The sequence below is a fragment of the Xenopus tropicalis genome, chromosome 8 (genome assembly GCF_000004195.4).
Source record: "Xenopus tropicalis strain Nigerian chromosome 8, UCB_Xtro_10.0, whole genome shotgun sequence".
NCBI classification, from domain to species: domain Eukaryota; kingdom Metazoa; phylum Chordata; class Amphibia; order Anura; family Pipidae; genus Xenopus; species Xenopus tropicalis.
Genome location: NC_030684.2, coordinates 48,523,116 through 48,536,518, shown reverse-complemented (window position 1 = coordinate 48,536,518; position 13,403 = coordinate 48,523,116). Strand labels below are relative to the sequence as shown.

The following is a 13,403-nucleotide window of genomic DNA, read 5'->3' as shown; positions in this document are numbered from 1 at the left end:
CACTTTAGTCTAAATAATATGTAAGAGCTACCCGGATATACACATTCAGCGAGAACAGCATCATTTTCTCTATTGTGTGTGGAACCAAGCGGACCAAAGGGTTTATTTGTATTCATTAGTGAACTTTTTATCATTTGCTTCAAAGCAAAATGATACAAACATCCATTAAATGCCATTAGATCCTTTTTGTTAGGGGGTCATTACACATGAACAGCTAAGATATGTTACTACATTAAATGAAACAGAGGCAGTAATTATGGATATAAATCCTGTGTTTCTTTGTGTTCCAGCACACAGTGGTTGGAAAGAGGATGACGAGGGGAAGAAAAGGAAAATATACTAAATCTTATCTTCATGATAGAATAAAAGCAACCAAGCAAGGAATATGTGGATAATGCTAATGGGAAAATATTCAACATTACTGCTTTTTAAAAATGTTCTCTTACTATTACAAAGACAAAAATATATAAAAAGAGGATTACTCTTTAGAAAATGCATGAATGCGGCAAGCTAACAATGCACGTTTCCAGGGCCGATATGGTTCTGACTGCCGCCCTGAGGTGGCCAAGCCAATGCCGTCCCCTCTTTCCTTAGTTTTTTGCATTGAAGTGGGTCCGGAGGGGGCGGGGGGGCTACATCCTTAGCTCAAAAACACTCTCTGCATTAGAACAGCTGAAATGATTTAAAAATCTTGAAGTTATGTTTTTTGTTTGGAAACTTGCAGGGTGCTGCTGCCTGGGTGAGTTTTTCAACTTGCCAGGCTCCTCCAGCAAGTCAGGTCTGTCAGTCTGCTGGAGTTTGGCACATTGTTTCAAACCCCAGAGCCCCCAGGGCAGAGAATAGAAAAGGACAGGCAGACACTGCTTTTAATAGCAATTATATATACAAATAACTTAAAAACCATTACAAATATGTAATGAATGTATATTGCAAAGCTGCTTAGAATTAAGTTTTCTTTTATTAGGAAAAAAAATAATTTTGGGTTGACATGTCCTTTAATAGTATAACAATGAACTTTTTTTTTTTGCAGGTTTGCACTGAGATGTCGGCTGAATACTGGCACATGGCGTGCATTACAAAAAAAAAAAAATTATATATATATATATTACACTGTGCAAAATTTAAATGAAAAGAAATTGGGATGATTTGCAACTCTTTTAAACACACACATATGCATAATAGTACAAAGACAACATATCAAATGTTGAAACTGAGAAATGTTACCATTTTGAATTCTCTTTTTATTTACATTTTCCAGTGTCCTGACCCTTTTAAAAATGGGGTTGCAATCTGTTTGAAGCACATCCTGCACATTTTGATGAAATATGCAAATCTTGTTGTGTTGGCCCACAAAGGGGAAATTTATCCCAAGAAGTCCAAAAAGATGTAGAGCAAAAAAATACAGGAGTCCCTTTTTTGTATGTACATTTATGTATGTTTTTGTACCATGTTATATGTTAAAGTGCTAGCGAAGTGCAGAGAAAAAAAATTTAATAAATCTTGCATATTTACCTTTTTTCTATTTAAATATAAGGTTCCAAGGCAATGAGGCTTTTCAATTCTAAAAATGCAGCATTGCATATTTTATAGAATACCAACCATAGTCATGTGAAGCGAGGGGGCAAGGACCACTTTAAGCATTCATTCTGAGCTTCTAAAGCAAAACTGAGGATAGCTGTGGAATACTGTGATATTCTGTGGTGCCTGTTGGGGTTCTATTAAATTGAGGTTTACTAGAGAAAGTAGAAACTCACTACAGATCTTCATATTATTGCAAAGGTAAAAATGTCCTTTTCACATATAGGTGTTAGAAGATGCAACATGATGGAGAGAATTGTAGGAAGTGTGGAAGATTCTGGGTCAGTGTTGATAGTAAATTGTTCAACTCAAGGCAATGACTGGATTAGTTAATCAGGGATTAAGTGTAATCTGCAACAGATGCAAGTGGCTTGATTTACTCTGAAGAGGTGGATGGTCTCACATTCTGAGCTTCACATGATATAAAGATCTTACATTGAGCCACTGATGTTTAAGAACGTGTTCTTTTCTAAAATCCAGACAGGGTTGACTTGGGGTTGTAGGGGCTGTGAAAATGAGCCACCAAAGGCCAAATCTGGTCAATCACATTGTTTCCAAAAACATTTGACTTTGGGCTGCCAAGACCTATTTATTATTACACTTATTTAAATGCTGTGGTATGTAAAAGTTTTCAAATTCAGTTTTAGTTATTCATTTTATAGGCCAGCCACGTTAAACCTCCCATTAAGGCAGATACTTTATCTAGTGGCATTTACTATACTGTAATTAAATGGGAGGACAAATTGGGTTGAAAATATACTTTGGCTTTCTCTAAATGCAACCTTCAGGTGCAGGTTTTGTGTCCCAAAATGATTAAGTGTTGGGTAAGCATGAAATGCGTTAGGTGGTATGCATGAGTTTAAGAAGTTTTTAAATGCATTGTAATAAAGAAAAGATCTTTTAACTTTGATACTGGTGCAGATTTATATTTGTTTAGCATTTTCCTTTTTTTGGCCACAAGGGGATATTTTGCACTGATTTTTAATGTACTGTAGATAGAATAACTTTTCCTTGAATTGGCCTTTATTAGAACCCTTAAAGGAGAAGGAAAGGTAAAAGCTAAGTAAGCTTTATCAGAAAGGTTTATTTAAATACAGCCATAATCACTCACAGAAAAAATGCACTATAGTCCTCTATCAAAAGAAACGCAGGATTTATTTTCTTCTTTTGTTTACACATGTTCTTCAGTATCAGACTTCCTCTCAAAAAAATCCTTTATTCCTGGGGCCAGAGTCTGTGCAGCTCTCTCTTCCTTCTCCAGCTCCACCCCCCTATAAGAATTCAGAAGAATTCACTCCCCCTCCCATCAGAATGTGTGATTTAAGGTACACGGGAGCTACCGATACCAAGCTACAATGGCAGCTGCTATCTTAAATAGAGGGAGCTTATAGGCCTCTTTACTCAGGTATAGTAAAGCTTTCTGATGAATAAATATTGCCTTCAGTCTTGCACTACTGACTTTTCTTCTCCTTTAAACCAGAATATGGTGTCTTTGTGCATAACCTTGGATACAAGAAGACTAAGTCCATGATGTACAGTATTCATTAGCATGGGTGTCCATAATGATGATTCAGTTCTTTAGTAATTGTCAAGGCCAGCTTACTGCTCTTTCCAACACTTACACACCTTTACAAAAGCAAGCCCTTATTACTATATATTACTATAATATACTTCCTTATATATATAGAACCTGTGATTCAGCAAGGAATTCTGAAACAATTTTGCTGTGCTTTTGACAAAGGGGTTATGTTTTACCTTTAGATTATGCCACTATATTTCAAAAAGCACCCTAACTCCTTGCATATCTTAGTAGCCAAAAGGCTTGCCACTACATATTTATTTTGAAGGGTTAGAGGTGTGGCCGCACCCAACTGGCATTCACACTGCCCATATGAGGTACATTGACCCTATTCATATATTGACTGAGGTGAAATAACACTGAAAAATTCTCTTTACTGTCAAAAAAATCTGCTTCCAACAGGCAGTTGTTCCAATTAATCGCAAGGCTGCCGCATTTTTGTGTGAGTACTGTATCCCGGTTTGACAGTGTCGTCTTCAAATAGCTGCCAAGTGATGGAAAGAATGTTCTGTGTCAATTCCAGAGCGAATATCAGCAAGTCTGAAATGAAAGCAGGAACACTTTGAAGCTGAAGTGCATGTTCTATTCAGCATGTTACTCTGTAAGTGTGACAACATGGCAAAAGCACAGTAAATGGCCAGGAACTTAATCCAATTCCTTATGGTGTATTAAAGGAGAGCGTGTAAATATTTAATCCTTTTTATTACGCCTTGTAAAATCGTGTGGTGAAGTTAGTGATCAACTGGAATAGCACAGCAACAAAAACTTAGGGGTAGATATATCAATTGAGTATTTTAGTGCTAAAACTTGCACAATTCGAGTTATGGTTCAAAAATGTCTGGTTTTTATTAAGAGCAAAAATCCCAAAAACTCCAATATAGGACGAAAAGCTTGTGACTTTCTATAGAACTCAATGGCAGTTGTCCTAGGCAAAGTCAAGGCATAGTTTCAATTAGAGATATTCGAGTTTGAGAGTTTTATTGGCATTTGTAAACCCAACAATTTGAGGTATTAAAGTTTTTTTAATCACACGAGTTTACCACATTAATAAATAAGTGAGCTTTCGATATGAGAGCTTATTCAATTTAGAAAAACAAACTCGAAATCACAAACTTGAAAATTGCTAAATAAGTCCATAAATGTTGTATATGTGCATATGGGAAATAAGGAGCAATGTTTTATATAGAGTCATTTGGCAAACTTTGATTTACAATTTTCTTTCCAATATTCTACAATGGTGTGCCTTCATTTAAATGGGAAAGTAAGTTGTCTGCTGTTGCTGAAAAGCTCGTAGCTGTGCCTTCATGTGGGGGCTTAGGCTGCTTATGCTGTCCTGAAATAGTGATTCTCAGTAGGGTTATACAGGTTTGCAGACCCAGGGGCAGATTGGGATTCCAAAGGACGTCCAGAAAACCTGGACCTCCAAACTATGTTTTTTTTCCTTTCTTAACCTCTTTATTCTCCTACTCCCTTCTCTTTGACATACTATCATCTATTCTTTTTTAGCCTCTTTGTTCCCACACAGTATTAAGGAATGACCATGAAACAGACCAAATTGTTTGAAGCATGAGGGGCTGCTGACACCTGGGCCCACAGGAAGTTTTCCTGGTATCCCGGTGGGCCAATTCAACACTGGACCCAGGTACTTTTTGCAAATCACCAAGTTGCACAACACAATAAATATATATATATATATATATATATATATATATATATATATATATATTGTATACATACTTTAAAGGGACCAAGAACCTTTCCTGCTGTTCTGGCCATAATAATTGCACAAAGAGCACACAAAACCTGAATAGTAAACTGGCTTGATTTCTGTTGAATACCTTGTCTAAAGCCATCAGAGGCATGGGAATGAGCTAACCCAGGAAAATCAGAATTGGGGGAGAGAGGGAAGAGAGAATAGAGAGAGACATGAATTAGAATGGACACAAACAGAAGGATTCCCCCTAATGAATACTCCTTTTGGTGATTGTCACAGGTAAAATTAATACATTCCAGCACTATGGAGTAGGTTAGTATTTATAAGACTCAACTTATTTCAACTTAGATATAATATGTAAAGGTTGTCCTAAAGATTAGAAAATTCATTTTTAGCTCATACATGCAACAGGGCTACCTGGTCCTGAAAGTGTTTATTAAAGAGGAACTATTCCCTGGTTTCCACTTCAAGCCAATGCAAAATCTGGAAAAGCCAAAGGGGCTTATGTAATAAATAGTACTATGTTTATTACATATGGGGGGAAGTAAGCTAAACATAAAAGTGAAGAGAAAAATGTAATGGTAATGCCATCTGTGTCAGTGTTATACAGTCAGACATCTGCTTCTCTTGTGTCTATACTCTGGAGTATCTGGAATGGTTTCCATCCTTTTATGTATGGGTTGGATGTTGCCACATGCCCTAGATATAAATTGCATGTTTTAGACTAAGCATAAATAATCCCTATCTTTGGGTTGGGGGATATTCACTGTTTACATATACAGTATGTCACTGCTACACTTTTTTTCGTTCTGTTGGAACATGCTGGCTGTAGAATGGAAGAGATATTGTTGACTTTTCACCTTACAAAATAGTCCACCTACAAAGTATTATGGCTTCTTTCTAAATGTGTGTTTTGCTGAATAGTTTTATTTTTGCTCGCACTGCTATTATTTGTTCCTGAGTCAGCAGAATGTTTCCTCCGAAACAGTGTGATCTGTTGATTTTCTTATTTGTCAGGTCAGTGAGTATCTGCTCTTCCCTCTCGCATAATGCATATTGGCCATATCGTTCTTTAGCAATTTTCCTCTTATTAATCTATTCAGATCGGTGTTGAATTATTATGATTTAAAGCTATACTGACTTATTTCCAACCATTTGGTTTTCAAATGGTCAGTGAGAGTCCATAGTATAGCCCTATTCAGAGGAGAGGAGTGTATCTGCATGTACAGCAGACCTATTACTATATAAAATCCACCTACAAGGTAACATGCTCCCATATCTGTTTCTCATACTCCCCCCTGCTGCTGGAGGGTCAGCACATGGTTTATTTGCGCTGGGTTACTATAGGTGGTATGTGGCTGATGTTAGCAGTAGGGGGGGCTTGCTTTAACTTCATGCAGAAGTTACCTTTTCTAGAGCAGTTGTCTAACTCTGTCCATTAGTAGCTCTACTTGTAGTTGCTGCAGGATACCTGAACAGAGCATCAGTACAATGTCAACCATTCTCCATTTAATAACATTTATTCCAGAACTATCAAACCATCTAAGCCATCAGAGTTAATATCTAGGTATGAGCAAACATTTTCAGCTGGTACAGATTTGCAGCAAAATGTAGGGCTTTGCAAGCTTTTTTTTTTTTTTCCCAAGATTCCACACTAAGATTTCCTCTTGTGTGGTGCCTCCTTTAAGACTGGCTCTCCTGCAAAATCCCTGTGCCAAAATTCACTTGCCTTTCACATCCCTCTGTTGAGATTAGCTCACCTGCTATATATGGGGCAGCCTGGTGGCTCTTTTGTCTTGCAGCGCTGGGGTTCTGAGTTTAATCCCAGCCAGGGCTCTAGCTGCATGGCCCATGTATGTTGGCCCATGTATGTTGGCCCATGTATGTTGGCCCATGTATGTTGGCCCATGTATGTTGGCCCATGTATGTTGGCCCATGTATGTTGGCCCATGTATGTTGGCCCATGTATGTTGGCCCATGTATGTTGGCCCATGTATGTTGGCCCATGTATGTTGGCCCATGTATGTTGGCCCATGTATGTTGGCCCATGTATGTTGGCCCATGTATGTTGGCCCATGTATGTTGGCCCATGTATGTTGGCCCATGTATGTTGGCCCATGTATGTTGGCCCATGTATGTTGGCCCATGTATGTTGGCCCATGTATGTTCAGGTTTCCTCCTACACTCCAAAAACATACAGGCAGGTAAATTGGCTTCTTACCATAGTGCGTGTGAATGTGATAGGGATCTTAGATTGTAAGCTCCTCTGGGGCAGTGAATGATGAATAATCTCTGCAAAGCACTGCAGAGATGTGTTGGCACTATATAAGTGACAGGAAATAAATAAATAAAAACATACTTGTGCCACGATTGACCCACTTACCTACCATCCTTGTCTTAAGATTGACTTGACTACCACACATCCCTACATCAAGACTGACGTCTCTGCATCAAGATTCACACATCCAACATGTTCATTTTGTTGCCGTTTGCCAAGTGTCAGTCGGAGAGGCCAGTTTCACTCATCATTATTGATATCTGCTTTCTATATACTGACTAATTAAACGAAAATTTGACCAGACATATCGATAGAGAACAGACATTTGTCTGGAAAATTGTTAGTGGGCTGTCATAAAGCCACCATGTAAGAGGGTCCAGAGATCCAGTGAAGTGATAGGTAATTTGGTCAGCTCAGCATTATTGATCTGTCCTTGACCAATGTTAGATAAAGGATAAAACAGATGTCAACTAAACCCATGTCAGTAGTGATCATATTACAAGCCATTTTGAGTCTTTAAGGTTTATTTACGTAGTGAGCAAGGTGCAATTTTGAGTGCAATTGCCATGTTTTTCCCCATAATGCAGTGTTTTTTTTTCTAGAATGCAAGTGTCAATGACTGCACTTGGTGCAGCTCCACTGCAGGGAAGTCTGGCTGTTTCCTGTGGTTGACATGTCTGTGCCCAATTCTTTAGGTGCAAGTGCAGTGTCTATTGACTCAGGGCACTGTGAAACCCTGGAATTACTGCCTGGTAAGGAAGTAGCAGTAGCTTCAGGGTTCCCCTGGTCAATAAGCAGCTCCTGTTTTGGAATGGGAGGCATGAAGGACACCTATATAGATGTGCAAAGAGTGCTTTTGATACAAGTACCTTTAATGAAAGTGGTTTTAGGCTCAACTCATTGCTGGGTTATGCGAAAGTTGCTTGCTGCAAAGGTATACAATAATTAGCCTTTTTATTTCATGTTACTACCTAGAGAAAAGAAATATTAATGTTTATCAAATTATATACTGAATCATTATGACCCGAATTGCATGACCCGAGTTTGTTAACATTTCTATTCAAATAATGCACAGGGCAGCATCTTGTGGTGTCTAAATGTTATTATATATGAGACATAAACGAAGTAAAATAAGGCGTACTTGGATAATTCAAGTAAATACATATATAAATGATGTAAAGGTGTGTATAAATATATATACATATAGCTTTTGCTCACTTGTAGGCACAGCTAGAAACGATAGATGTGGATCAGATAACAGCTACAGATTCATTTTTTTAAAAAGCGTAGTACAGGGGATCACTAAGTAAAGGCAAGGCGATGGCTTCACAAAAAAGCACATTTTTAATGAGGAGAGCACAGGCAGTTACCAGAGTTTCTCCGATTAGGATTCTAGGAAAGGCAATGGGTTTCTTCAAAGTTTTCTCTTTTAATGAAATACACCACAAGCTGATGTTCACCCACTGGATTTTCAAAGTGCAACTCGGACAGGAGCTGAGGAGACCCAGCCACAAATGGGGGTTGAACTTGTTAAAAAAAAACAGCTATGCTGATGATTTCTATCAGAAATGTTGAAGCCGCATTATCTGGGAGGGTTTTCTGTGAAAAGGGCAAACTTGGAAAGGTATGGATTCGTAGAGAATATCCGCGTTTCGCCATTGCCTGCAATATATGTGGCAATGGTTTAACAATTTTGTTTGACGCTTGACATTTTTGTGGATTTTTTGGCGAAACGAAATGAGATGAGATCACCACTAAAAACCAATGCATATAGGGTATTCCATGAAAAGGCAAAGCTTTTGAAGCAGAGAATACATTTTCATTTTGCAAATGCAAAATGCACATAGATTAAGTAAAGTTGCGGTCAAAATTTGTGTTGATGTATAAATATTCTTATGCCAATGATCCTTTTGTTTTATTTCCAAGTACTTTAAATGCTCCTTTACGTAAGTATTTTGCGTTCAATCGTACACATCGTGGCTGTTCAGACTGCCTGTGAGAAAGACATACCTTTATTGGTTTAGAATGCAGTTGTATCAGACATGCAGCATTCAGTTTGTTTCAGTGTAAATAGCTAGTGATGAGCGAATCTGTCCCGTTTCGCTCTGCCATAAAATTCACTAAGCAGCAAGAAAATTTGCCAAATGGCAAAAAATTTGTGAAACGCATTTGTCGTACGATTTTTTTGAACGCCCGGGTCATTTTTCTGTCAACCCGGGGTTAATTTTTGTCGCCCGCACTTTGAAGCAACTGCGCCTTTTTTTTACATGACCACGCCTTTATCTAACGCGGGTGTGCCTTTTTTTTACGTGACCGTGTCCGTTTTACGTGACCCGCCCTTTACGCGACCATACCCGATTTGACGCGCAACAAAACCTAATTCCGTGCAACAAATTTTTCTGTGGCGAATTTTCACAGAAGTTTCACAAAACAATTCACCAATGCTGAAATTCAGAAATTCGCTGCGAATCCATGCCTGGCGAAAAAATTCGCTAATCACTATAAATAGCCTCTGATTTATTTATTTTTTTTATAGTTTTGAATTATTTACTGTCTCCTAACTCCAGAAGCTACAGTGCTCTGTGAAGCTACAGTTTTATTGGTATTGTAACTTTGTATTACTTATTTTTCTATTCATGTCCTCCTCCTATTTATAAGCCAGCCTCTTATTCAAACCACTCCCTGGATGCTAAGGTAATTCAGACCATAGCAACCAGATACTTGCTGAAACTCCATACTCGAGAGCTCCAAAAAAATTAAAATAAACTACAAATAAAAAATAAATTGCAAACTATTTTAGTATATTACTCTCTACATCATACTAAAAGTTAACTCAAAGCTGAACATCCCCTTTAATATGTCCAGTATCCTGTGCTTTTATTTAAAAAAAAACAAAACAAATTAGATCATGCTATTTTTATACAAGATGCTCATTTTAGCACCACAAAACAGCTAAAATGCAAAGTAGCAAAAATATCACCACTGGGAAAGGTGCTGCACATATGGGAACTGTTATCCAGAATAATTAATCCATGGGGGGCTTGCAGATTAGAGGTATTTCTATACTACAGGAAATCATGCCTTAGGGTTACAATATAAAATATATATTTTACCATTAACACAAATATATGCAGCTTTGTTACCATCAACTATGATGTACAGTGTTTTTTTTGTTACAAAAATCAGCCTCAAATGAGGAATTGTTTGTTTAAATCAGATGCATTGAGGTCATTTATGAATGCAGAAACAAGTGCAGTTGCAATAAAATTGACACATATCTTATTTATGCCATTTATTAAATGAATTTATATAGTTCCATTTAGTTTTCTGCCTCTTTTGCTGAATGTGCATGTGTGCCTATGGCAGCTGTGGAACTCTGAAGCTACCACCAAATGGGGTAATACCAGGGATGCCACAATGGTTTGCACCAATAGGCAAACCAGACTTGCAGCAAAAGAATCATGCACAAATGTTATTTTAACACGGAGCAGTTCAGAAGTCTAAATTTGCAATTTGCTACCATATACACATGCAATTGCTTTTGTTTTCATTTATCAGTTGCGATTTACCCATGTATCTGCAATTCTGCTGGCAACATGGTGATTTTCAACCAAAAATGCCCTTTGCACTTACCTTAGTAAATGGCCCTTTATGTGAAATGGCATTGCCATATTTCTATGGGTTTCCTGGTAAAAGATCCCCTATCTGTGTTTCTAATACGCTACACATTCCCTAGACTGCACATAGACAGCCTTCCAAATAAGTATCCCCATAACAAAGATCAAAGATGCTAAGATGTGTACGAACTAATTATTGTCATTTTCACTTTTTTATCTGTTTCATATTAATGTGATAAGCAGAGGAGCTAGACTGATTTAATAATTGGCTGCTAGAGACTCTAGATGCTGCTACCAACCATATGTTGTAGGCCACATGGGAAAGTTCACTTTCATGTATACAATGTATGTAAATAAGAGCTTAGAATATCAATTTCATTGCATAGAACACAGAATGAAAGAAGTGATTTGTCACAATGAATCCCTATACAAGTCTCAAATTGTGTATCCCCCTTGCTCCTGGGCAAACTCAATGGCTTTTATTGCATAACATGAAACATAAAATCTCAATCTAGGACCATGGCCTTCTTTATTGCTATCTGTAGACCATCCCTAAGCTGCATATTAGGATGCTCTTGCAATTTTTTATTATAAATTAAATATAACAAAAAACACAGGAAAGAATTTGGTGTAAGGTTAAAACAACATCGGTAAATAGTAATGTGTCTTCCAAACATTTTTTGCTTCAATTTGTCATTGCTTTAAGCCTTAATTTAGTTGCAATTAATGGCAAAAAGAGCAGCTAGGTCACCAAGATCACCTAAGCCCTTGCAAGGCTCCGTCCATTTCCCCGTCTGCCTTTTCAGCTGTGTTTCAGCTCCTGTGATTGATCTTATGCTTACAGTGGCACCACTTGCTCTTAAAATGACATTTGAGTCGTTTTCTTAACAAACACAAACTTTTTCATCAAGAAAAAAAACAAACCTTTTTGCTGAGAGCGCTAAAGAATAAATGCCACATTTGCAATTGTTTCTCAAAACTCCTGACCTTTAGATAAATATAGTCAGTGTGTAAAAACATGCAAGCTCTTTGGCTTTCTGACTAAAGCCAACAAAATGTTTATTTATTTTATATTTTTTTTCCAAAAGGTCACTTTACAGAAAAGTTCGCCCATTAATAGAAAACAGAACTGGCGAGTCTGAGTGAATGAATCAAGTTCATTGCATATTTATGCTTACACTGAGGGCTGACATTTTGTTACAGTATAAATACAGGGTTGCAGAATAGGAGGCGATGCACGAATGCAACATTTTTTAATAAGAAAGCAAAAAAAAAAAAAAGTATGCTGCTGCTTTGCAGAGCGATTTGACAAAATTGGGAAACTGGGCAGCAAACTGGAAAATGAGGTTCAATGTTGATAAGTGCAAAGTTATGCATTCTGGTAGAAATAATATAAACGCGAACTATCTACTGAATGGTAGTGTGTTGGGGGTATCCTTAATGGAGAAGGATCTAGGGGTTTTTGTAGATAACAAGTTGTCTAATTCCAGGCAGTGTCATTCTGTGGCTACTAAAGCAAATAAAGTGCTGTCTTGTATAAAAAAGGGCATTGACTCAAGGGATGAGAACATAATTTTGCCTCTTTATAGGTCCCTGGTAAGGCCTCACCCTGAGTATGCAGTGCAGTTTTGGGCTCCAGTCCTTAAGAAGGATATTAATGAGCTGGAGAAAGTGCAGAGACGTGCAACTAAACTGGTAAAGGGGATGGAAGATTTAAACTATGAGGTGAGACTGTCGAGGTTGGGGTTGTTTTCTCTGGAAAAGAGGCGCTTGCGAGGGGACATGATTACTCTGTACAAGTACATTAGAGGGGATTATAGGCAGATGGGGGATGTTCTTTTTTCCCATAAAAACAATCAACGCACCAGAGGTCAACCCTATAGATTAGAGGAACGGAGCTTCCATTTGAAGCAGCGTAGGTGGTTTTTCACGGTGAGAGGAGTGAGGTTGGGGAATGCCCTTCCTAGAGATGTGGTAATGGCAGATTCTGTTAATGCCTTTAAGAGGGGCCTGGATGAGTTCTTGATCAATCAGAATATCCAAGGCTATTGTGATACTAATATCTACAGTTAGTACTAGTGGTTGTATTTATAGTTTATGTATGCGAGTGTATAGATTGGTAGGTGTGGGTTGTGTGTGCTGGGTTTACTTGGATGGGTTGAACTTGATGGACTCTGGTCTTTTTTCAACCCTATGTAACTATGTAACTATGTAAATCTGTTCTATTATTTTCACCTTAAATAAACAACTAGGATTGCCAGCCAGTGGGTGTTCCAGTGGCCTAGCTAGTTCTCCAGCTAAGATGGGACAGGTATTACATGTAGGGATGAGCGAATTTGTCCCATTTCGCTTTGCCATAAAATTCACGAAACGCATTTGTCACATGATTGTCGCCTGTGACCAATTTGACGAGACAGCACCTTTTTTCCCCACACGAATCCGCCAAATTTTTCCACAATGAATTTTCACTGAAGTTTTGTGAAACAATTCGCCAATGGTGAAACGAGAAAATTCGCTGCAAATCCATGCCTGGCGAAATAATTCGCTCATCACTAATTACATATTTATCAGCCACTATACTTTGCTTGCCTTCAATCCTCCTTTTTACTTTCGATCTGCTAATCCCTAATTCTAAAA

General features: G+C 37.9%; 1 long non-coding RNA gene across 1 annotated transcript in view; it reads right to left on the bottom strand.

Annotated features, from left to right (window-relative positions):
- Positions 1–3,322: 3,322 nt before the first annotated feature.
- LOC108648387 overlaps positions 3,323–13,403 on the bottom strand; it is a 91,870-nt gene continuing 81,789 nt past the window's right edge. The window contains exon 3 of the long non-coding RNA XR_001925232.2: positions 3,323–3,697. This is a non-coding gene — a long non-coding RNA (uncharacterized LOC108648387). The remainder of the gene's footprint in view (positions 3,698–13,403) is intronic.